The 25,432-nt window shown below is 39.2% G+C and overlaps 1 protein-coding gene and 1 pseudogene across 2 annotated transcripts in view; one reads left to right on the top strand and one right to left on the bottom strand.

Annotated features, from left to right (window-relative positions):
- Window positions 1-25,432, bottom strand: part of Cntnap5 (contactin associated protein family member 5) — a 768,721-nt gene that overhangs the window by 75,326 nt on the left and 667,963 nt on the right. The window lies entirely within an intron of this gene.
- On the top strand, window positions 874-6,063 carry LOC123460895 (annotated as a pseudogene).

Here is a 25,432-nt window from a genome sequence, read left to right as displayed (position 1 = left end):
AAAATTGTCCCCTGACCTCCACACATGCACCCTGGTATATGCACACATGTGGGTATACACACACACACACACACACGTGCGCACACACATCTCTTTTAAATAAATTCCAGCACAATTTTATAATGGCTTATCCTAAAATTCTTTTCTATGGTGAAGTGGAGGATCCAGTGTCACCTAAGCAGAGGTCCCTGAGGGATAAGGAAACTCTTCAAGCTACTGGTCACAGTTCCGGGCTATGTGGTGTTTCCTAGTGAACTATACCTGATATCTTTTATCATATCATCTGTAAAGGCCATTGAATAATGGCTAGTATGACTGTCCAGACAACTCTGATGTAGGGATATTAAATGTTTCCCAGGCCCAAGTGATCCTAGTAGGCACTGCAGAGACTGGCGACTAAATCCCTGGAACCCCTCAAAGGTACAGTGTGGCGTGGCAAATGATAGGAATCTCAGCAGGAGGAGTGAGTGTTTTCTGATGATAAAACCATCAATGGTGCTGTCAACATTTGGTCTCTGGAGCCTCATCACAGACACAATTGAACCAGAACCTCAGAAAAGGAGACTGGTGCTTCAACATTTGCCCAAGTGAGTCCTACGTCAAGGAAGGTTTGAACATACTCTCTGACTACCACAGTCGCTTTCTTGACCAGAGTCAGACATGGTTTTCCTTGCCAACATTTACCAACCACCATTACTGACCTATTCTTTTCTGGATGGTCTGTCTTAGGCATCCTTCAGAGTGAGCTTCTAACTAATGAACCATCTCCCACTGGCATGTTGGGTAAAACATTTTAGCAAACATTCTCATCATAGAGATTCTTTCAATCCAAGCAGCCAGCATCTGCCAGCAAGCATTATACCCTCTGTTTGGATGTACAGCAGGGGAGTGAGCAACGAGCTGCTTCTCACATTTGGCAAGAAAATAGAACAAAACTCAGAAAACCCAGCTAAATGGAATGATGACTCCCAGATGCCTCTGGGCAAAAACACAACCACTTGTCCAAATGAACATCAGAACTATCAATCATTACTGTCTCGGAATACAATCAGGTATTACACAGGTCCCAAGAAGGAGGACATATTATAAATGTATGTTGATTGACAGTATGCAGTTGGCACCATGCTAGGCACTTCTCATGCATCCACACTGGTTGTGATTTCCTTCTTGAGACTGGGTAAATTCACTGATTTGCAGAAAGTTGCATGTTCAATTTGCAATAAAGTCAAGTTGAAAACAGATGTCTCTAAATCTTTTGCCCTAACTCTTTTCGTATTTAACTGGACTGTCATGCAGTTGGTGTAGTAAAAGCCTTTGAAAAGGTTGAACATGACTGAAGTGATTTAAGGCAACAAAGCATTTGATAATGAGTCAGCTTTACAAAGGATCCCAACACCCACCACAGCAACTCATAAATATATCATGAGTGGCCTTTGTCGATCAATAGGACAAGGAAGCATATTAGTTCCTTTAGCACTGATTGTGTTGTCTTAGGTAGACTTCCCAGAATCATCCCTCGGAGAAAGGCTGGCTCTACACATGCTATGACTATCAATTATAGCAGCATATAACCAGGGTACCAGGTGGAGCCCCACATTATTCTTATCATATAGATGAATGAACATCCAAAATCTCTACTAATAAATAAATAACATCTATCTTTACTAATAATAAATAATATCTAAATAAATAAATAAATAATAAATAATATCTTTACTAATAAAGCATTGGTTGCCTGAGTCACAACACTTATGTTTTAAGTCATTGTGTTTTAAGGCTATGAAGATAGATCAGTAGGTAAAGTACTTGTCTCTACAAGTATGAGAACCCAAATATGAGCCTCCATATAAAACGTAATAATGCAGTTATGGTGGCACTCACTTGCATTCCCAGGTGGAGTACAACTGAGGAGGCGGGCACAGAAGTATCCTTGGGGCTCTGGCCGGTTGCCTAATCTAACTCACATGCTACAGGTAAGTGAAGACAGGGTTCCTGGGGAATAATTCTGGAAGTTATTCTCTGCTCTCCACACACATAGGTACACATGTGCATGTGTGCACACGTTCATGCACACACACACACACACACACACACACACACACACACACACACACAAGAAATAAGTTAAAATTCTCTTTTATTTTTATGCATGTTTTGATATTTGGCTAGAACATGAGCATTATAAAGGTAGGAAGTATTCTCCATAAACTCAAATATTTCTAAACTTGGTCTCTACCTGATGGCAATTTGGGAGGTGGAGCCTTGATGGAGTATGTGCATTATTTGTGGCAGACATAGGGGTGTATTAGCCAGCTTTCCCTTGTCAGAGGTTGGCTCATTATCCTGATGCTCTCTTCTTTTCTGTGGCAAAGGGGATGTACAGCCTCTACTCATGTCATGCTTTCTCCTACCATTATGAAGCTTCCCCTCAAGACTGTAAGCCAAAATTATAAACATTTTTGCCACCTCTATCTTTTGGCCCAGTGCTTTGTACCAGCCAGGAGAAGGAAACTACAACATATGCTTAATGCTATTTGAATATTTAAATTTCATTATGGTATTAGATATAGGTTTGTGCATTTTGTGTTCAGTAAGACTTATTCCAAAATGTCATCTTACTCATTCTCACCTGAGATGCCACTACCATTTCTGTGTGAGATCCAGTTTCAGTTAGCAAAGCATGAACAAACATAATACTCTACAAAACTTCCCCATTGAAGCCAAAATGTTTGGTGAGCACTAGGCAGTTAGTAATAGAACATTTCCATCTGCCACACAAACGTTGCAGGTGTGAGGGACATGACTCAGTCTGTCTAGAAATCATTGACATGTTGATATTTCTCTCATTTCATGTCATGACTTTCAGCCTCATTTTGTTACAGTATTTAAATAAAAAAACAAAATAGGGCTGGAGAGATGGTTTAGCGGTTAACTGCTTGCCTGTGAAGCCTAAGGACCCCGGTTCAAAGCTCAGTTCTCCAGGACCCACATTATCCAGATGCACAAGGGGCACACATGTCTGGAGTTCGTTTGCAGTGGCTGGAGGTCCTAGCACACCCATTTTCTCTCTCTCTCTCTCTCTCTATCTGCCTCTTTCTCTGTCACTCTCAAGTAAATAAATAAAAATGAACAACAACAAAAAAACACAAAAACAAACAAATAAAAAACAAAACAACTTCTGGATTCGGAAATGTTCCTACCAAATGGCAATACCATGCCATTTGGAAGGAGGCTCTTTGTCCATCATAACTTGTCATGAAGTAAGCAGGCCATGGGATTCAGCATGTGGCTAATCTTGTAGGTTATAACTACAATTAAACATACAATAGCCTATGTGATTAATGAGATACATTAACAATGACACAGATTGATAATGACTATTTATTCGTTTAATACAAACTTAAATTGCCCATAAATGAGGGAAAGAGTTAAGTGTCACAAGGTTCTAATAAAAAGGGAAGGTGAAAATCTTAATGAATATACATAAATTGTGGGAGACAGACATAGCGAGAGTTTCTTTTCCCATTGGTTTTGTTAAATACTTCATAAGAAGCAGTTTAAGGGAGGATTTATTTCAGCTGATGGTTTGAGAAAACACAGTTCATCATGGTGTAAAGGGCATGGGGGTTGGGAGCTCCATGTTAGCAGGAATTTGAAACTGCTTGTTTTCATGTGACAACCTAGGAAAAAGACAGACTGGGACCAGAAGTATGATTATACTTGTCCTCAAGAACTTCCCTTAGAACTGCCAGAGCCTACAGAGCACAGGACAGGGCCTTCTAGCTGAAAAGCCCTAATGAAAAGTCAAGTCAAGATTCTGTTGTAACAGTTATGCTAAATGACTAGGCTATGATAGATGTTAAGTACTCTGCAGGGCAAAGAAAACCTTAAGGTGTAAAATGTAGCTACCAGGCTAAAATGTTTCTAGTTTAGAGGACTAAAAAGAAAGGGAAAGCTTACCTGTAAAGGGAATGGAAACCATAAGGAGAGATTGCAGGAAAGAGACAAACGATGTGTGTGCCACTATCTGAGCACAGATGTGGATCGGGCAGCTGGCAACAGAGGCTGCATGCTCCCCTTCCCATTTTCCCTCTTTGTGCACATAGACGTGTCTCTATGCCTGCATTTTTTCTGTTTGAGTTTCATTGTTCTGATTTCGTGCACCTCCTCCTCATTCTGCTCTTGTCTACCTCATTTCTGAATTGTCTAATCTGTTTATTAAATTAGCCTTCAAGGTGAAATCCTTTGAACAAATTGTAGCCCATCAGGACCTACTTTCCAACTCTTAAACTGTAGACTATTTATTGCCCTATTGGGCTGAATGTTGATTTCATGTAAATATTTGGTGAGCAATAGCAGCCATCACTCTTTGTTTTGTTATTGATTTGGGGGAAAATTATCATGAAACTTTAATGACAGATGATTAAAATTCCCAGCCAACCTAATGTCATGGTGTCAAACAGACTCATGGTGCCAGTTTATTACCTAGAGAAACTGTGCTAGGGGGCTGGAGAAGATAGCTTACCAGTTAAGGTGTTTGCCTGCAAAGCCAAAGGACCCCAGTTCAATTCCTCAGGACCCATGTAAGCCAGATGCACAAGGAGGCACATTCATCTAGAGTTCATTTGCAGTAGCTGGAGGCCCTGGTAAACCTTCTCTCTCTCTCTGTCACTCTCTCTCTCTCTCTCTCTCTCTCTCTCTCTCAAATAAATAAATAAATAAAAATATATAAAGAACTGTCCTAGGACAATAGACTTCTGGAACTTTACACACAATGAATTTATAGTCACTCAAGATTTTATACAACTATCACTGCATTCTGGTAGACAGACTTTTAAAATCGTCAAGGCCAATGTTAAGATGTACAGAGCAGCCATGGCTGAGGTCTCTGGTCATTGACACTTCCACCCATCCACCAGCATGGGGGATATCTTTTTTTAATATATTTTTTTAAAATTACATATATATATATATATATATATATATATATGGACAACTTCTATACTTTCAGACAACAAACCATGGTGTTTCCCTCCCCTCCCCCACTTTCCCCTTCATAACTCTGCTCTCTGTCATATCTCCTCCTTCTCTCCCTTAGTCCCTTAGTCTGTCTTTTAATTTGATATCATCATATTTTTCTCCTATTTTGAGGGTTTTGTGTAGGTGTTGCTAGGAACTGTGAGGTTTTGTATATCGAGGCCAAGTTCTGTCCTGACAGTTGTATGTAAGGAGTGGTACCCTTCCTTTGGCTTTTCCATTCTTTTTGCCGCCTCTTCTGCAATGGACCCTGAGCCTTGGACAGTGTGAGATGTTTCAGTGCTGGACACTTATCCATCCCTTTTTCTCAGGGAATACATGCCAGGTACTGAAAACCTAAGCAAAAGCCTATGGCAGGGGAGGTCATGAGACTTACAGGTATAAAGCCTGCTCTTGTCTGGATAAATGTATATATTATTCTCACCAAATTTTCCTGAAAGCACTAAACTTAATATTTTCATATATTAATGCTACTATCACTTCTGGTTAGAGAAACTTTTCTTTTCAGATGATGATGACCACTGGGATGACTCAAAATACAACACAGTGCTGAGAAGAAGGGCATATCTTTATGAGCCTCTTCCAAGGCATTGAAAAAAAATAATAAAGCAACTTGCATCCACATGATGGGGTTGGATGCACCAGCGAAGACGGCAATTCTGTACCAAGTGAAGTGGATGAAATCACTTCAACCATTCCCATAGATTTTAACGTGGAGACCACTGAGTACAAGAACCTCAGCTTCACTGCATGGGATGTGGGTGGCCAGGATAAGATCCAGCCACTAGAACACCACTACTTCCAGAACACACAAGGCCCATGAGGAGCTCATGATGAGGCTGGTAGAGAAACAAGCTCAGCGATGCTGTCCTCCCAGTATTTTCCAATGAGCACAACCTCCTCAAAGCCATAAACACAGTTGAAATTATAGACAAACTGAGTGTGGACTGTCTCATTCAAGCTACTTATGCCACCAGTGGGGGTGGGCTCTCTAAAGGACTGAACTGGCTGTCCAATCACAATTGAACCAAACTCCTCCCTCTCCCTTACTTTCTTCTCTCTGCCCTCCAGAACTCTGAGATCCTTAATTGCAGAAGTTGATGTGCCCATGAGTTGGTTAGTGTGTCTCACACACCATGTATACATGTGCAGACACAGCCTACAACCACTTCTTAATTTAATGTAAATGGATTTTTTCCCACTGAGGCAGTTTCAGGTACTTATATGCAATATAATTTATTTTTTTAATTAAAAATAGAATAAACTCATTGTCAGTAATGAGAAGGGATAAGGTGTTTGGGCACCTGGCCTCTAATAGCCACTAGTATATAGACCTTTCAGGTGCCATTTGGTGCTCTTTTTTTTTTTTTAACCCTGAACTCAGTGCATTTTCAAAACAGTTAAAAATACCAGAACTCTTGAAAACACAGAAGGGAGGAAATTCTTAGTGTAGGTTTGCAGCCATCACCTGAATGATGGTCTATCAGATCAGCTGTTCCTGAGGGAGCAGGAGAGGTGGTAACAGCAAACCACCATCTGCTACACAGTCACAGTGGCATCTCCTTGTCTCACCTGTCATTGGATGTTCTGCGTTCCATAATATTTCATTTGCCTTCCTGCTCACGTGGTAGCCTAGGACTGGGACAGGGCAGGGTGCTGCAGGACAGAGTCTTGTCTATTATTGGTCTGTGGCCATACCCAGTGGCCGTCCAGATGTCTAGGTCACTCTTGGACACCCTGGTGGGAGGCGTGGGTCTCACCAGGAAGAGTGCATGCAAGCAGGGAGGATCAGCCGACTGGAGACACATCTCAGGGCAGCTCCCTCTCCATGCAGCAAGGACCTCCAATCTCAGCCTGAAGAAGCTGAATTGTTAAATTTATCTCAGGGAAACTCAGACCTTCTTATTTGGTGTTGTGAAATCCCTTATTGCTTTCAATATATAAGCAATACTCCACTGTTTTGTGTACTTCTTTTTAGTTTTATTTCAACAAACATCAGAATCATTGCTACTAGAATAGTCGCATAACCATTAAAAAAGATATTAGCTGGGCATGGTGGTGCATGCCTTTTATCCCAGCACTCTGGACACAGAGGTAGGAGGATTGCCATGAGTTTGAGGCCACCATGAGACTACATAGTGAATTCTAGGTCAGCCTGAACTAGAGCAAGACCCTACCTCACAAAAACAAACAAACAAACAAACAAAAAAGATATTAAATGTCTAGCTTAAGTCCACTTAGAATTTTTGTTTCATTTTGTATTTTTTCTTTTACACTGAAATATATTGTATAGTATACATCTGTACACATATGTGCATATTTATATGCATAGTCAGAAAGTCACAAGAACTAAGTTAGATATTCCACACATTTCCATAGATTGCACACAGTTAGTTCAGGAGGTAGAAGATTCCAGCACTCCCAAATCCCTCTCTCATCCCCTTATCATGACTAATCTTCAAGATTAAACACTATTTTGGTTTCAAACAGCAGAGGTTAATTTAGCATGTTTTACTTATTTATTTTACAAAAGTTGTAGTCTTATATCCCTTCTTCCCCAGACCAACTTTCCCTGCGGGTCCTCAGTTTAGTTTGGGGCAATGAAAGCTTCAGTCATTTGAAACATATAAAAGTTGTATCATTGTTGGGACTGGGGATCTGGCTTTATGTGCAAAAGGGCTCTCTTTTAAAGCTTTCTAGGCAAGGTTCAATTCTCTAACTGACCACATATGCCAGATGCAAAGTAGTGCATGCATCTGTGATCCCAGAGTAAAGAGAATCCATGTTCATCTGCTGACTGGCATGTCAGTAGCAACGGGGTGAGAGAGTGTCTCAAAGAAAGAAGGCAAAACACAGGCACCTCAAAGTTGTCCTTTTGAGGCAGTCTTGGTTTGACAATTCTCCAAAAGCATATCAAGGAAGGCCCTTGAGAAGTAGGAGAGAATCATTCTTTCTTACCACTTTCTCTTTAAAGGAATCCTTGCAGCCTCCACTGTGCTAGAGGTCAAGAACATAAAGGGGGGGTCTCTTTTTTCCTTATCTCCTTCCCCTTAAATCTTCACCAGAGGATATGAATAGTGTCTAAACATATGGCACCACTTCTGCTCTTCCTTATCTCTTTTGTTCTTAGGCGAGGGCATCAAACTGTTTCTGGGACGGGGAAGGAACTATTCCCTTTCCTAGAACCTAGCAGTGTCTGCACACCTGCCATAAAGGCAAGACCAACCAGTTCAGTCCCCACCCAGGGTATTTCTATAAAATAGCCCAATTTGAGTCTCTAGGGAGGCTTTCTCATTTTGTAAACCTCCTCTTGATTTGCAAGAGCTCTGTATTTTTCTTTCTTTTCAAAATGTGAAGCTCTATAACAAAATCCAAAGTTCACCCTCTCTGGTCTATGTATACCATTTGTTGAATTCATAAGACAGGAACCCTGTAGCCACTGATACGGTGGAAATTTTGTGTGACTGGGAGCATCTGGCACCCTAATTCCCAAGTCACTGCTTAACAAAGAGCTGACAAGAGTTCCATTACTATCAAAGAGACACCCAGAATTTGAATTGCTGTATGACTCTTACCTCCATATATAGGCATGGCACATGTGCCTACCCCCAAATAAATAAATAAATAATTGGATCATGGACAATGCATTCCACATTTAATGTGTGGTTTCTTTCAACATTAAGTTTCTGAGATCTATCAGTTTTATTTTATGCAAACATATGACATTCATTTTTATTGCTTAAAGGGGCTACATGAGAGTGAGTAACTTAGTTTTAATGACCAAAAAGCATGATTATTATGGAGGGAAGAACAAAAATAGGCCTTCCTGCCTACATCCTGCATATATAACATCTACTCCTGAGTGGAGCTGAGTTTTGCATTTGTTATACTAATAAATGGAGTATGGCAAAAGCAGGACTGTCCACCTAAGGCTATGCAACAGTCTACTCCCACAATGGTGAGATGTTCCTCCTGTTGCTACAGCCATACATATTCTGCTCTGGCTCCCTGACTTGGGGAATGAAGTTGTAGAGACCAATGGAGACATTTTGGGGACAGGAAGCTTGATGGCCTCCAGATGCTGACAGCAGAGCCTGAATAACTGTCAGCATTCAATGTGGGACACTGGAAATGGTTTTAAGATCAAGAACCTGAGCTCTGCCAGCAAATGAAAGGAGCTTAGGAAGCAGTTTCTCAGTGGAGGCACCCTTGAGATCACAGGACAGTTGTTACCTTTGTTTTAGCTCTTGGATGCAGGGAACCTAGATAAACTCTGCTTAGATGCCAGCTGTGTGACATTATTTTGTGTGTGGAAAAGTATTGCTCAACAGTGGAACCTGAACACACACACACACACACACACACACAAGCTCTGTGGTTTTGTAGCACCATTATTTTATTCATATTTGCTATTGGAGGTTAAATACTTTGTAGATGACTGAAAGTTCTTCCTAAGTAATCTATTCTCAATCACAATTAACTTGGCAAACAGGCAATGGCAAGTGTGATGACTAATTTCTATTGCCAACTTCACTGGATTTAGACTCACCTCAGAGACATGTCTCTGGGCATGTAGACATGAGGGAGTATCTATGTGAGGTTAAATGAGATGAGAAGACTCACCCTGTGGGTGGTGCCCTTCCCTAGGCTGGGGTCTTGAATCAAACAAGAAGGAGAAATCAGCTGATGCCAAGGAGCACTCTCTGCTCTCTGCTTCCCAACTGCAGATGCAATGTTACCAGCTGCCTCACACTCCAGCCTGGGGTTGTACACTCAACCTGTGAGCCAAGTAAAGCCTTCCCTCCTTAAGTCACTGTTTGTCAGGTACTTGGACACAGTAACAAATAAGAAAAGTACACCATTTGTGAATCCTGCTTTTATAAGTTTAAACATGTAGCATACTCGTGCCTTTCTTAAACCCTTTGTTGACTAGCCAGACAGGAAGTAGAAAAGCAGTGGAAGATTCTAAGGTTGGGAGATCAAGCTTATCTTCAAGGAGGAGACACAATGGAAATAAAGGTGGTCTTGCATATTTTCCTGATACTGTTTTTAGTACATGTTTCTCATAGAAGCATCCTGAGTCCTGTGGAGCAGTGCCAGCTGGGCTGTAATGTGGTGGGAAGTCAATATCCTTACAACATGGGCACTTAGCAGGAAGACACGCCTGAACAATACCCCTGCTGGCGTGGGCAGCAAGCAGGCCTGCTCTGGGGAAATAAGTTTCCAATAACCCATTTTCTGTTCCTTTTCACTCTGTCCTTGATTTATTGCCTTTGCTCCATTTCAGGCGGGGCAAAGGCTTTACTTTCAGCACAGAATGATATTCCAGATGCCACTAGATATATTTGTAAGACAAGGGCAGCCAACAAAATTAAATGGATGGCCAAAGATGGGTTGTTATTTAAAGCTGGAGAGCGATTATTATTTTATCAAAACGTACTTGAGCTAAAAACCAGAACTGCATTCTCCAGTCCCCAGGGCTGTGTGCTAATTTATCTCCTACCTTTCAAGGATTTAGTCTTTCATTGCTAACTTATCGAAAAGCCTGACAAACGTTGGTGACCAGTGGTACAAGACATGGAGGCTTGCTTAGTTATTGCTATGAGAGCTGAGAGTCAGGACCGTCAGAAGGGAATTATGTGTGTTATATCTTTGATTTTTATTGTTCTTTCTTCATTTGGTTGAACTATTAACATGTACTTTTTAATCTCATTTTTCTTTTTATAAGCCACATCTGAGGTAGGCAATGCAGCTCCCTGAAAACTAACAGTATCATCATTACAGAGCTTGTAATTTGAGCACATCCTTTCCACTATCATATTTTTTATAAACATAATATTTCATCTACTTTAAGTGGCCTCTTTTAGGATATTTTCCTGTGGATCTGTAACAATACATTAAAAGGACCAACACCCATCAAACCTGGTCATAAGAGGGTGACAATAATCCACTTATATCATTATTATATAACTTCTGAGGTTTCATCTTAGATTCATGCTTTTTAGTAACATTGTTATCCTATTTAATTTATTCTCCTCCATTCTTAGGCATGCTTTAGTGAGCCACAAAGACATGATAGTGAACACTTCTAGAGATGAATCATTAGAATATGCTTGTAAGAAGGATATTTTGCTTTAAAAATGTGGCCTGATGTTAAATGAGGCTTTTAAACTGTTTCAGTAGGGAAAGTTGCTATAATGATGGGGTATTAATTCCACATGGACACTGAGCCCAACCTCACAACTAAGCCCTCAGTCATCCTGATTCCTGGAGTGAATATGTTCATAGTAGATGCAAGTTAACAATGACTGGAGCCTTTTGTTTTTTCCAACAGTCTACCAAGAAAGCCCTTTGGTAGGGCACTAATATGGTCCTTTGGGAGAATAAATGCTTCCCTTCATCCTTCAAGTGAGAATTAAAGTGCTGTCAAGGAAGAAATGAAAGAAGTCACAGAAGAGCATTTCAAAGGTAAGAAAATGTTCAGTTACCAAAGGACAGCTGAAGCATGGTGACTACAGTGATGTCCCCAAGGAAAGGATTAAATTAGATAGATGGTTTACTGGGGTATGAGAGTGATAAGAAGAGAGACCTCCAAGCAACTCATTGTCTAACCTAATTAGCAACAAATAACCTGATGTGATGCCCACACAAGTGCAATAGTGGCACACAGTCGTGGTGGGGAACCAACTGCTCTTGATTTGGCTAACTGATCCCCTCAGTGGTACGAGACCCATAGCTGGAGCTGGGAAACAAGTCAGAACCATACCCAAGCATAAGCCCACTCTCCAATATCAAGCTACCATCAATCATGGGGTACAAGAAGGCCTACACCTATCAAACTCTCTATCAAAAAAGTAATTGTTATCTCAATTTTCTGGGTGCTAACTTACTCTCCATTGGAGAATCTGCTTCTCTTTTTCAGATAGATGCATATCCTAAGGAGAGAGCTGCCCCAATATACCTCAAAAGGGGCCCGATTGAAACTAAGGACAATTGGCAGCACAAGCAAGGGTGATGTTTTCCTGATGAACCAGATAGTAGCACAAAGGGGAAGGAGACCAACACAGAGAAAAATCAACTCCTACCAAATCAGAGAGCCAGAGCCTCAGAGGCCCCCAACACCTCAGCACTGAAGCAGACCAAAAATGAACCCAACATGGCTCAGGGAAATTTTGCGGAAGAGGGGGAGGAAAGAATGTCAGAGTCACATGTTGGGTCATGATATGCAGAAACATTTATTGTACCAATAACTTTTGGCTAATAAAATCATTTCAACTTCTATAGAAATCAAGGCAGTGCAAATGAACACCTCGTAAGATGTAACTATATGCTCTCATCAACCTATATAAAATGAAAATCGGAAGTTGGCTGTTATTTGTGACAGTATAAAGCATTATCAACTAAAATACCAAATAGGCAAATGTATAGAAATACAGAATTTTTGTGGCCTGAAACAATTATTTCACCAGAAAAATATGCTATGTTGATAAAATACATTGATTTAAAAAACTAAAGCAATATGCATCAACTTGTATAAATTATATAAATGTGAAGTAAACATGACCCAAAGAATACAGGTGTCATGTAAATCTCTATTAAGTTCACAAAATGCAAAAACAATTGATATCCACATGGGATATAACAAGCAACAGTTGCTATAAAATTCAGTATGGTGGTGGCCTCTACCAGTAGAGGGTGATTACACTGTTCCATAGGAATATACATAAAACTTTTGAAATACTGGTGGCAGAAAGCATATGTTTCCATGACACTGCTTAATTTTGCTTTACCTGTTTCTTAAGGTTATATATATATATATATATATATATATATATATATATATTATATAAGGTAATATATATATATATTACATAAGGTAATATATATATATATATATTAATTTTGCTTTACCTGTTTCTTAAGGTTATATATATATATATATATATATATATATATATATATATATATATATTACCTTAAGAGCAACCTTAACCAATTTTCATCCCAGCCCCTCCAACTATTTCAGTTCCTATAAAGTTATAGTAATAGGTCTAGAGTATTTTCTCCCCAAGAATTTTATCAAATGGTTTTGTTCCATTGAATTGCAAATGTTGATTAAAATATTAATTGCACTGGTTTTCAAAATTCTTTATGTTTGTGCAATGGGAATATAACATTCAGCTGCTTTCATTCATTTTTACATATTGTCTCGAAATCTCTCTCCCAAGCCTTCTCTCCTTCACATCCAAAGCTTTAGACTCGCTTTCTCAATTTCAAAACTATTCACATTCTAACCTGCATGCTTCTTAGGCATGTGCACTTTAAGGTTGCTTCACAGTGTGCCTTGCTTCTAACCAACTTATACAAGTAACAGTCTCCAATTTGACAAGGAAAATTGTCACCAGAAGTTGTCAAGCTACCACAGAGGGGAACATGTGAGGCATAAAAAGCTAAACTCAGCTGATAATCATTGTTCTATCAGGCTATACTTTTATTGCTTCTCTTTAGCAAAACCCTTCAGTTGAAATGACAAGGTCTGTCCCATGGAGGGTTCCCTTATCCTGGACTTCATGTTTTTGCTTCATTATGTGCTTCCTTTATTAGTGAAACACATGGTGACAGGCAGCCACCATGATGGCTTCCTATAATTCTTGCCCCACGGCATTCAGGTCCTGGTTTTATTCCCTCCTACTTTTTACTAGGTGTCACCTCTCGATTTAGGTGGTAAAAAGCTACCACTTCTGTCAAGTGTTCTTGGTACCCTCTTTCTCTATGGCGTCATAGATATGTCTCAGCAGCCCTATCACAAGCCAAGCATCTGAAAGCTCATGTCAGCAGCCATTCAAGGCAGCTTTGTAACAGGCAGCAGGGACCTTTCATACTATAACACGCTCAAGGCAAGCCTAAACCTCCGGGAGAACATGAACTAGAATCCCAAAGCAATCTCCCATGTCCAACCTTTCCTGTGTGCCATGAATCATTGAACTCCTTATGTAGTCAAGGCCAGCTTTGATGTCATGGCAAGTCACCTGCTTCAGCCTCCCAAGTGCTAGAAGTATTAGTTGTGGGTCACCACACCTAGTTTACTGTCTCAACATGCTAAATTAGAGGCTATCTTTTCTTCTGCAGCATTAGATAAATAACACACACACATCAGGCAGCTTCCCAACAAATGTAGTTGGGAAGGCTTATATAATGACATCATACATGATATACAATTATGGCTTGAAAATCATTTTGCTTTGGAACTGTGGTGATTGTTTTTCTATCATCCTCAAACTTCCAGTGTTTTGTGGTGGGTAGGTCTATGCTCATCTGAACCCTAATCCCCTGTCTTTAGGAGACTTGGATTTGGATGACACCTTGCAGGATTCTTTCCCTGCTCACTGTGCTGGCAAAGGGGGGGGGGGGGAACTCTTAATGCTTTGCATCCGACAAAACATTTTCAACTAGAACTTTGCTCATATTCCTTCCACCTCTGGTCTGTATTTCTGAAAAGTCTGTTGAGGTATTAGACATCCTATATTGACCTATAATTTCCGTTCAACTTGCTAGAATGTTTTCCAGATGTTTATCTTCCAACTTTATAGACTTAAAAGGCTTCCTCTATCATATTTCCATGAGTACTTTCTCTTTCATTCTACTATTATTTTAAAGAAACATTTTTAAAAATTTCAATTATATATATATATATGTTTTCTCTCACATCTCTGAAGATACTATGTCTTTGCTTTGTTCTTTTCTTTTTTTTGGCATCATGCCTTATCCCTATTTCCCCAAACCTTGTTTTGTTTACTTTGATTTTGTTTGTCATATTGAAAAGTTTCAGGAAATAGCAGTCCTTGTGCCTTTTTCACCCTGATGATGAAGGGACTTCTAATCAAATAGACACTTCCAGATGCAGGGGTTGAGCTCATCAACAGGTGGGCTTTATTGTCAGGTGACCATGTGAGGTTCTTTGCCAAAGGAGCACTTTTTTTTTTCCTTTGTTTTTTCAAGGTAGGGTCTCACTCTGGCTCAGGCTGACCTGGAATTAACTATGTAGTCTCAGGGTGGCCTCGAACTCACAGTGATCTTCCTACCTCTGCCTCCCGAGTGCTAGGATTAAAGGCGTGTGCCACTATGCCCGGCCAAAGGAGCACTTTTAATGCCCCAGCCATCACATATGTTCTTCCTGTTTAGCTCTTGTATGGAAGAGCACTCTCACCTACTACATGGGAGGAGAGTCAGGCAAGCAAGGTGGTGATACAGAGCTTAGTGTGCAGAGCACACTTAATCTCTGCCTTTTGGCCTGTGTGGACACTGGACCTCAGCTCTGGACAATATTTGGTTCAGTTTCTATATGCAAGTGCATCAGTCTATAGGGGAGGTTTAACAGGGACTTTTTATCTGCCTATTAAGGAAAAAGAGAGTAGGCTTAAATTTCTCCCTACATAAATACCAATCCAATTTCTTCATGTCCCAGCCCAGGCTCTAGGGTGTGCCGCCCACCACCGCTCTACCCTCACAGGATCTGCTCTCACTCGCTCACTTTCAGCCCGACCCAGAAGCAGGCAGCTTTCCTCATCTGTTTTCCCACTTCAGCACTATGTTCACGTGTCTTAGCCACCCTAAGCTCTCTTCTGGTTTCTTTGTAATTTTTTATTCCATTTTGGAATTTTTAAAATTGCTTTATGTATCTTGGAGGTGTTAAAATGAGAGAGATAACACATTTGTACCTTCATTGTCCATGTTTAAGTATGAACACACATTTTTATATATGGTTTACTCAAATCATAACTGAAACAAAAAGTTTTTAAAGCTTTATTATTAGCTTTAAAAACATTTACTTTGAGAAAGAGCCCCTCCCCATGTGCTCTTCCATATCAATTGACAGTTTTTGGCTGACTGTTCTCAGTACTGGAGGCTTCAGCTGTGCCCTGCAACATGTATATTAGAAACTTGTGACAATAAGGTCTTTTTCTTCTCTTGAGTTTCATATGCACCTCAATGAGAACCTCTACCTAGGTGTACACATACACACCCTCACCTGTGCACATGTGTATACAAATGTGCACAAACACATGTGCTCATACCACACATATGCAAAAATACACTAAGCATTAGGGCATCTGAGCCCTCTCCAATCTGGTCAAAATTGAGGTCTTCAAAGTTCTCTCAGTGGGAGATCTAGGCAAACTGGCTCTTTCCCTAAACATCAGTTCACATTACTATGTTTCTCCCATACTCTCCTCTCACAGGCAGCACCCCTCCCTCAAGGGGATGGACATAAAAAACTCTCCAGGCACCACCCACTCTCTCTTTCTGATTTCTGATTTTCCCTGAAATAGGGGGTGTGTGCTCTATCTCTGACTATTCTGTCTTTCTGTCTCTGTCTTTCAACTATCTATACACAGTTACCCCCTTCTCTCTCTCTGCCACATCATCTATCTATCTATCTATCTATCTATCTATCTATCTATCTATCTATCTATCTATCATCTATCTATCTATCATCTATCTATCTATCTATCTATCTATCTATCTATCTATCTATCTATCTATCTATCATCTATCTATCATTGGCTATCTCTCTCCCTCTTCCTTTTCTTCCTCCTCTTCATTTTCCTTCTTTCCCTCCTTCTATACATCTCTCTCTTTCTTCAAATACCCTTCCACCTTTCTTGAGTAGTCTATTATCAATTCTCTGTCAAATCTATTCTTTTTCAGGTGGCTATGCTACTGCTGTCTCCACTGGCCTTGTCCCTGCTCCTTCCCTTCTTGAAATTGTGCAGCTATGAACCTACAACAAATCCCCTTTTCCAAGCAAAGTCATGGTCTCAGGGCTTCTGTTTCAAAGCCAGATTTAAATTGTGCCATGACTGCAACAGAGATATTTCTGATACTGAGAGTATTCCTTTACTGTCTCCTTTTATATTTATTTTAACCATTTAAACTCCCTAGCCCAAGAAAATGTATGGTCTCAATCTCTCTTTCTAATACTGACACTAACTGAAAGGAAATTTCAGTTCCATTATCATCTAATGCATTCGATATTAGATCTTCAATCTGTTGTTAACCAAAACATTATTATTGCATCATGACTATATCAGGCTTATAAGAATCTTCTGGCTTAGAAATCAAAGATCTCATAACAGAGGTGTCAGAAATTAGAACCACACTCCGAGGGTTGTAACCTATTCACCATCCATCTTGATGTTGCAGCTTAAAACCAGGGACCTAATTTCCAGAGTTCTCACTAATAAACATCAAGAAGCCAAGCTACCTACTAAGAGGAAACACATCTTCAATAGCTTTGAATTAGAAAAAATAATAATAATAATTCAAGCCCCTTTGCTACAAAAAGGAAAATTAACAAACTTAATGCTGAGGAAGCCTCAAGTAAGACCTTCAACTAAATTTGTCTCATAGTTTAGATTAAGTATTTATAGGTAAAATTCTCTATGGAGAATAAAAACAGGTATTTTCTCTGAGAAAAATCTTTCTTCACATAGAGTACAACTATTTGCTTAATCCTTAAACCTCTAATTAGAGTTTTAGCTAAAAGCTAAACATTCAATGACCCAATCTCTACCTTAGCTTTGAAGAAAGCTCCAGGTGGTTCAGTAAGTAGCTACTTTCTAGAATGATCTGTAATAACTGTATTTTGTATTTATCTCACATCTTTCATCTGAGTTCTCCAGATCCTTTCCAAACAGGATCTCACTAATCCCCATAGCCTGCTGGGAGACCCTTGACCAACACAATTACCCCACATTGACAAGGAAGAAACCAAGGTACTTCAAATACAGTTAGCCTCTTTCAAACAAGGAAGCATTCCCAGGGGAGATAATAATTATCCTGAGATTTTCACATTGCAGTGGTAAGTAATCAGCCCATTTGAAAAAACAAACAATTTCTAAGTTCTCAGAGAATTTCCTGGGAGCTGTGTAACCTGTAAGTCCAAAGTAAGAAGAACCAGAAGAGAACGCTGGCTCGACAGAGACAAACAGCAATGCCTCTGCACACACCTTGCTCTTGCAGCACATGCATGCCAATAATTCCTATTGTTACCTTTATCAATTGGAATATAAAATTCTTGGGAAAGTACAGCCTATGGTATACACACATTGGCATTGTTTTATTGTTTCTTTTCTTAGTTAGTTGAGCCCAAATAGCATAAACTGAGTGACTGTCTCTTATAGTTCAGGCTGCTGGAGTTCCTCAGAAAGAAGAGAGTGGAGAACAATGGCAATCAGTACAACCCTTGCTCCTATTCATCTTCACTTAGAAGTCTCATGTGACAGCCCAGAAGGAGACATCCTTTCTCCCCAGTAGAGCTCCACTGAAATCCTGCTTCCCCTTTAAATGACTGTTCACGAACCTTCAGATTGTAGTTGTGTCAGACAAAGCCCTCCAGAGAAATCTGTGAGCAATCTGCCATAATTGCTGAAACATCCTTACCTAGAATAAGCAAGTTTGCTTTTCTAACACTGAATTCTCTCTATCACATGAATGTTCACACTTGACAATGTCTTGAAAGTATAATTGGATTGAAATCTTGTACTAACCATGCTCAGAATGTGCAGCATCTATGTGGGATGAATGTTTCCTCAATGAATATGCATAAGTATTCCCAGTAAATACTTTTGCATTCTTTGGGGAGATCACTGACTTGACAACTGGGCAATGTAGCAGTTACCTTCTATGTCCTGGGACCAAACACCTGACCAGAAATAGCTTATAGGAGGAAAGGGTTTATTCAGGTTTACAGTTGCTAGGGGAAGCCTCATCTTTGGGGTGGGGGCAGGAGAAGGGAGGCAGGACACAGCAAGAGAGTAAACTAGCTAGACTAATAAACTTCAGCATGTGCCCCCAGTGGCAACTTTCTCCAGAAAGGCTTCAATTATAAAGCTTAAACAGAAATGCACGAGGCTATGCAAGACATTGTACATTCAAACCACCACAGGCAAATTTAAAAAGTTCTTTCTTCTTTCATGTCTTGAATGTACTTTTTGGTATTCTTGCATCAAGAGGCAAATACACTGTGTTTGGTTACAGAATCTTCTCCTGGACACTGAGGGACCTTTCACTCTTGCTAGATCTGTCGTCCTTCCTACTAGATTCAAACATATGTTTTAGGACAAGAATGCTGTGTGCTATGGTGCTCTGCTAGACTATTAATTATATATTATTCAGATGAGTCAAATATATAGCTCTTATCCTCCAGAATCTTTCTAAAGCCATTGACCCTGTGTCCATTTTTCTTTCACATGCACACAGATCACTTTCTTATACCTTGAAGGAGTTTATCCTGAATGAATATGAAGCTGCATTTGATCATGGGGCTTCAGAAAGTATGAAGGTTACATAGTGTCATAAAGGTGGTGCCCTGTTTTTATAGATTAGAGTCTTTGTAATAAAAGACACTAGAAAAATTCTCTCTCCTTTACTCCCTCACTACTCTCAATTTCATGCCCTTACTCTCATTCCTTTTATCCTTCCTTTCTCTCTCTGTATGAACATGACATAAATTCATCAAAGGTTGGAATTAGAAGGTAGTTAAGAATGTCATTCTTAAAGTTTATTGCTTTCATGCTTGTATGTTGTAAAATTTGCTATAAAGCCAGGTAGGAAAGGCTGAAATTAGAAGGTAGTTAAGAATGTCATTTTTAAAGTTTATTGCATTCATACTTATGTGCAGTGAAATTTGCTATAATGGCAGCTAGGTGAGGTGCAGAGTGAGTCCCAAGGCATTATCTTTCTCCTTTCTCAGGATGATGTCCTGCCTGTGAAGTGCCAAGCCTCCAGGCTGTGGACAGTTTTTTTATTTCGTCTTTTAATTAAATTCCAATCCCAAATGTCCTTAATCTTGGCCTTTCTATTCATGCTCTGATAACACAAGAATGTCAATAATTAATATTATTACCATAGCATTCAGAAAATAAAATGCTCTGTAAGTTACATTCTGCAAGGCACATCCATATGCATTGTTTTATTTTGTCTTTGTTGTCTTGGCTGGTTAAAGCAAACTATCATAACCCAAACAAGGTATTCCTGGTAGTTGGAGGTCCAACGTGGCAACTGATCTGGTCTTTCCTGCTTGAAAGTGCTCCCCTTCTTTTTGTTCAGTCTGCCTTCTCAACTCTCTCCTCACATGCTGTCAAGACAGAGGAGAGTCATCTGGCATCTTTTGATCTAAGGAAATTTACCTCCTTTGTTCAGGGCTGCAAACTTGAGGACCTCATTGGAGCTGCTTGCTTTTTTGCTCCAAATATAGTCATGTGGGGTTTACATGTCAATATATAGACTGTGAGATGGGACAAAATCTAGTCCACAGTAATTTCCAAGCACTTATTAACACAACAAATATAAGGTATCTATTGATATTAAGGAAAAAGAAGAAATATTACTCAGATATAATTCTACTCAAGATGCCGTTCAGACCCACTGCATCCCTATGGATTAATTGTGGATGTTGTTCCCACCTATCTTCCTTTTCTTACTTCTAAAAGGGAGAACTGAAACAATCACAGTGGATCATAGCCACATTACTGTGAAATAGATGGTGGAAGGGCAGGAAGAGATGACTTGAGAGCAGAAAATGTAGGCATTGAAATAATCAGCCAAACTTGGGTGCTAACAATATATTTCATGTGATATCAGATTCAAAAGTCTCAAGTTGTTGCATGATACAAGCCCAGACACTGAAGCCTTCTGCACCTGGTAAGGCCAAGCAAATGCCCTTCTGAAGCATGCTTCCTTCACCAAGCATGTTTGTAAGAATTACTTCTGCCCAGAGGAACTGATGCATGTGCTAGTGTTGGGGAGGTAGAAGCAAAAGGCAGAAATAACCCCTGAAGGTCTTCCATGTAAAAGCAGGAGTGGTGAGCCTGTCCTAAGATCAACTTGGTTCTTTCAGACAGCTGTTGAGTTTTGCACTTTGAAGATACTCTGTGTCTGGATTTTTCCTTATCCCAAGTTCCCTTGTGTGATTCTGTTTGCCTATAAAGTGGTTCAAGTCATCATGATTACCTCTAAGGTGTATGCCATCAGAAATGAAGATGGTGAGCCTTGTGAATGCTTATGCTTAACTGCATTGATCAAGAAGAAGAAATACTGAAACAAAGGCAGGCAAACCATGCTATGTCAGAGATAGCAGAACAAGCACAAAAGAAGGATAACTAGGAACTGTTTGGATTTAGTCCCTAAAGAATTTTAGCATAGACCTATGACATTTGAATTAGAACATGTTTTAATTTCACTTGTGTATTTCTGCCTTTGAAGAGCCATCCTAGACTAATATTATAACATAAATCAAATGGAGTTTGTATACACAAAGATTGATAAGTATATATTGATATGTATATATAATCTGAAATGAGAACAAAATGATCAAATGGATAACAATCATAAAAACGCTTCTAATAAACATTATCTCTACCTGAGAATGTTGATATATTTTTCATTACTGAAGGATCACACTCCCCAAGAAATCTTTTCTGACCTTCCTAAGAGGGAATTGGTCACTTTGGCTCTGGTCTGTATGTGCCTAGCATCTACAATCTAACTGGTCAACCCAACAACTGGACTTTGTCTCTTGTATTTTGTTTCTAGTACCAGCTACATGGGAAGGGATACAAAAATATCCACTAAGTGACAAGTTTGAAGGAAATGATATTCCAGCAAATGGAGAATAGTCACTTAATACAATTTTGTGTTGGTCAAGGGAATCATTGGGACACATTCATCATCCATTCTGAGTTCTTTTCTTCCAGGTAAAGCCTTTTTTATTATGATCACCTCATTCTGGAGAAATTGTAATTCAAAGACCCAGCCTGTAGATCCTATCTTTCCCAAGAACACCCTGATCTCAAAATGTCTATCTCTTTCTGCCTCTCATTGTACACCCAGAAATAAAAAATATTTCTTCCATTTAGGAAAAAGGATCAGTTTTCATTTGAAAAGACAGCACCATCTTAAGCTGAATAAGTTGGAGAAATTTTAAGAATAGTGATGAAGGGTTCTGAAGAACCCCAGTCCTTCCAAATCAAACTCCTGCTAGGGAAAAGCCAGGAAGCAGGACTCTGGATCACACTGGTCTTCTCCCCGCTAGCCTGTTCAAGTACATTAAGTACATGTGGAAGCTGATATTTCTCATACATGTTTATATAATTTATCTATCTAACTCCTCACCCTGGCTTTTTAACACACAAGACTGGAATTAGAATTTGCTCCCTCTCTGGAGAGCAAACCGGACTCCTTTTAAGTGGCCTCCTCACACTTGTGGCCACCATAAGACTTCTTGAGTTTATTTTATTTCAGAAAGGTATAATTCAAACTTAATTATTAAAGCTTTCACAGATAAAAATCTTTCTCTGTTATATTTTTATTTTCTTTACTCTGATTATTTTTCTGTAGCCTGTACTATACCTAACTTCCAATAGCATATTCAGGGGCATGGTTTTCACTTCAGTACCAATGTTCCATTAAAAAAGAAAAATCTTAGAAATTTGGCCATGGTGGTGCACACCTTTAATTCCCGCACTCTGAAGGCAGAGGTAGGAGGATTGCCATGAGTTTGAGGTCACCCAGAGACTACATAGTGAATTCCAGGACAGCCTGGGCTAGAATGAAGCCCTATCTCAATAAACACGCACAAAAAACTTCCTAGTTATTTTTTTAAACATATTTATGTATTTATTTGAAACAGATAGATAGAACTAAAGAGAGAGAGAGAGAGAGAGTGAGTATGGGCATGCCAGGCCTGCCTAAAACTTAAAGTAAACTCCAGATGCGTACACTGCCTTATTCTTCTGGCTTCATGTGAATAGTGGGGAATCAAACCTATATTATCAGGCTTTGCAACCAAGCCCCTTTAACCAATGAGCCATCTCTCCAGGCCAAAATATTATAACTTCTTAAAATTGCAGTGCAAAACCACACAGATATATGCATTGCCAGATAATTAAGTCAGTGACTGGGAATAAGCTACAAATATATCAATTCTAAATTCTTCCAAGCATCCTTTTAAAATTGACAAATGAAGTCTTAGTAGAAATATATAAGACTATACAAGATGGAATGCAGATCACAAATTCCAAGACTCACAAAGAAACTCACTGGTTATTATTTTATCTCACATCTGAACATTTGGTTATTATTTGAAGATCATTTGTTATAAGGAATTTTCTACCACTGGAAGTATTTATTCTGTTTTAGTCCTTAAATTTGCTCTATATAGGTTACAGTTCAGACAGTTTCAGACAATTTCTCATTTTCTCTTCTCACCTGTGCTTTGAAGAAAACACTGAATCATGATCAACTTTAATTCCACAATCTCCCCTACTAGCTAGTTGGGATAGTAATTGTCATCAGAGTTAATCTGAGAGTGGCCAAATGAGACAGTTGTAAATTGCATGTCTGAGGCACAAGGAGATGACAGAGGTGCCACAGCTTCTAAGTCACTGCCTTCTCCCCATCACACACGGCATGGTGGATTCTAAGTCATATGGGAGTGAAGGGTTCTCTTTTTCTTCCTGTGAGAAACCAACTAAACAGGGTTGTTATGCAGCATGGACTCATAAGAATAACTGTATATCATTATTGCTGCTATGGAATTATCTGTGTTAACTGTGGTCATATTTTCAGAAGAACAGCCTGACAGTGTCTATACAGCCTTATCCCAAAAATGCTTTGTAAGTACATCTATGTTTTACTTCAATGTAATAATCTTAACATGGTACAAACCACATCACATGAGGCCAAAGAAGCAACTTAAAATGAATGTTGCTGGGCTCACTGTAGGAAGTCCTGGATTCTCATCTCCATATCCTATAAACTATTGGGCTGTCCTATATTAACCTGCTTGACTGAAACATGACACAGCATCCTTAGCCAGCCTTACCAGCCATCACAGGGAAAAGGTGTAGACCTAGTATGTTGATATAATGATTCTATTCATAATTATATGAAGATATGAAAGACAAATAGCCAATCTAATAACACAAACATTTCCCTTCTCTCCTATAGACTCTGCAAAACAAGATGGGTATGTTCAATGACCAGTTTTATTTTTCCTCTCTTCTCCTTTTTCTCATTTCTTCTCCCTGTTTCCCTTTCTCCCTTCCTCCCTCCATTTATTATCTTTGTCCCTCCATACTTTCTTCTTTCCTTCCTTCTGACCCTCTTTCTCCCCTCTTCGTTGATCTCTAATGAGACCTATAACATCCCATCATTCATAAACTATCATTATTCTACTTTAGGACAAATTTAGCCTAAGTGCTCCTCAGTTTCATTCTACCTTCAGAAGCAAATATGTCACTCTTCAATTTCAAAGTAATAAGCAGTAGTCACAAATAGTCAGAAAGGATGATAATTAGCAAAATCAAGAAAAAGCAGATCAAGATAATTATTAACTCTTCTCTTGAGGTGTAGACAGAGCTCCATATATACTGCCTTACGCAGATGGCCCACTGTTGTAGCCTAATGCAATCCATCCTGAAACTTGGCTATGTCTCATGTCATGGTCCCAGAATATTAAAAGAGAAAGAAAGTGATGTCCTTGATCATAGGACAATATTTGAGGTCATACCAGAAGGATTCATGTGTTTGCCCACTTTGCTTGACCAAAGTGTCATGCTATCTGATACATTATGATATATAGTGTATGTTGCTGAAGCTAAATCAAAATCAATATATTTTTGGTCCTTCCTGGTGCATTAAAAGTAATATGGTAAGACAGCCTGACTTCTAACAGTAACCATGCATGGTTACCTTCAATAGCTCTTGTATAAGGTAAGCGCTGTCCTTCCTCTAACCTTTTCATATTCCATTTTGACTGTTCTTTCCAAAGTCTGATTCTCAACTTTATTTTTGTAATGGACTATTTAATTATAAATGCTTAGGTTCTATAGATGCATTGAGCATTGAGAAGAGATGCTATTCCTTCAAATTCTATGTGAGTCAGGCTATTGCTGGTCATGAAGCAGAAATAATAACAAACTGTAGCCTTCAAAAGAAAATTGAGTGCTTCCTTACATTTTATTCAGGGAAAAATACCTGTACTTGTGAACTTTATATCTAGTTGTGATGATTAAAAGAATAAACTAAAAACATAAACAAAATTTAATTTATAAAATAATAGTATTCTTTTGTCAACTAAAGTACTCCAGATCTGCCCTTTCAGGATAACAAAAACACAGTTTTCACAGCCTGTCATTATGTAAATAACTTAAAGCCTACAGAATGAAATCTGTCTCTGAGAAGCAAAACCCTATCCCACAAGGTTATGAGTCCATATTGTATTTCTCTCTGAAATGTTGACAGTCTTCATATATCCATATAGCCTGTTCTTAATGCTTTTACTATCCTTACTAAAGAGAACTGCAGCAAAGATGACAGGATATATATAGTA

Source organism: Jaculus jaculus, chromosome 5 (genome assembly GCF_020740685.1).
Source record: "Jaculus jaculus isolate mJacJac1 chromosome 5, mJacJac1.mat.Y.cur, whole genome shotgun sequence".
NCBI classification, from domain to species: domain Eukaryota; kingdom Metazoa; phylum Chordata; class Mammalia; order Rodentia; family Dipodidae; genus Jaculus; species Jaculus jaculus.
Note: the sequence above shows the minus strand (reverse complement) of the source record. Positions and strands in the feature narration are given on the sequence as shown.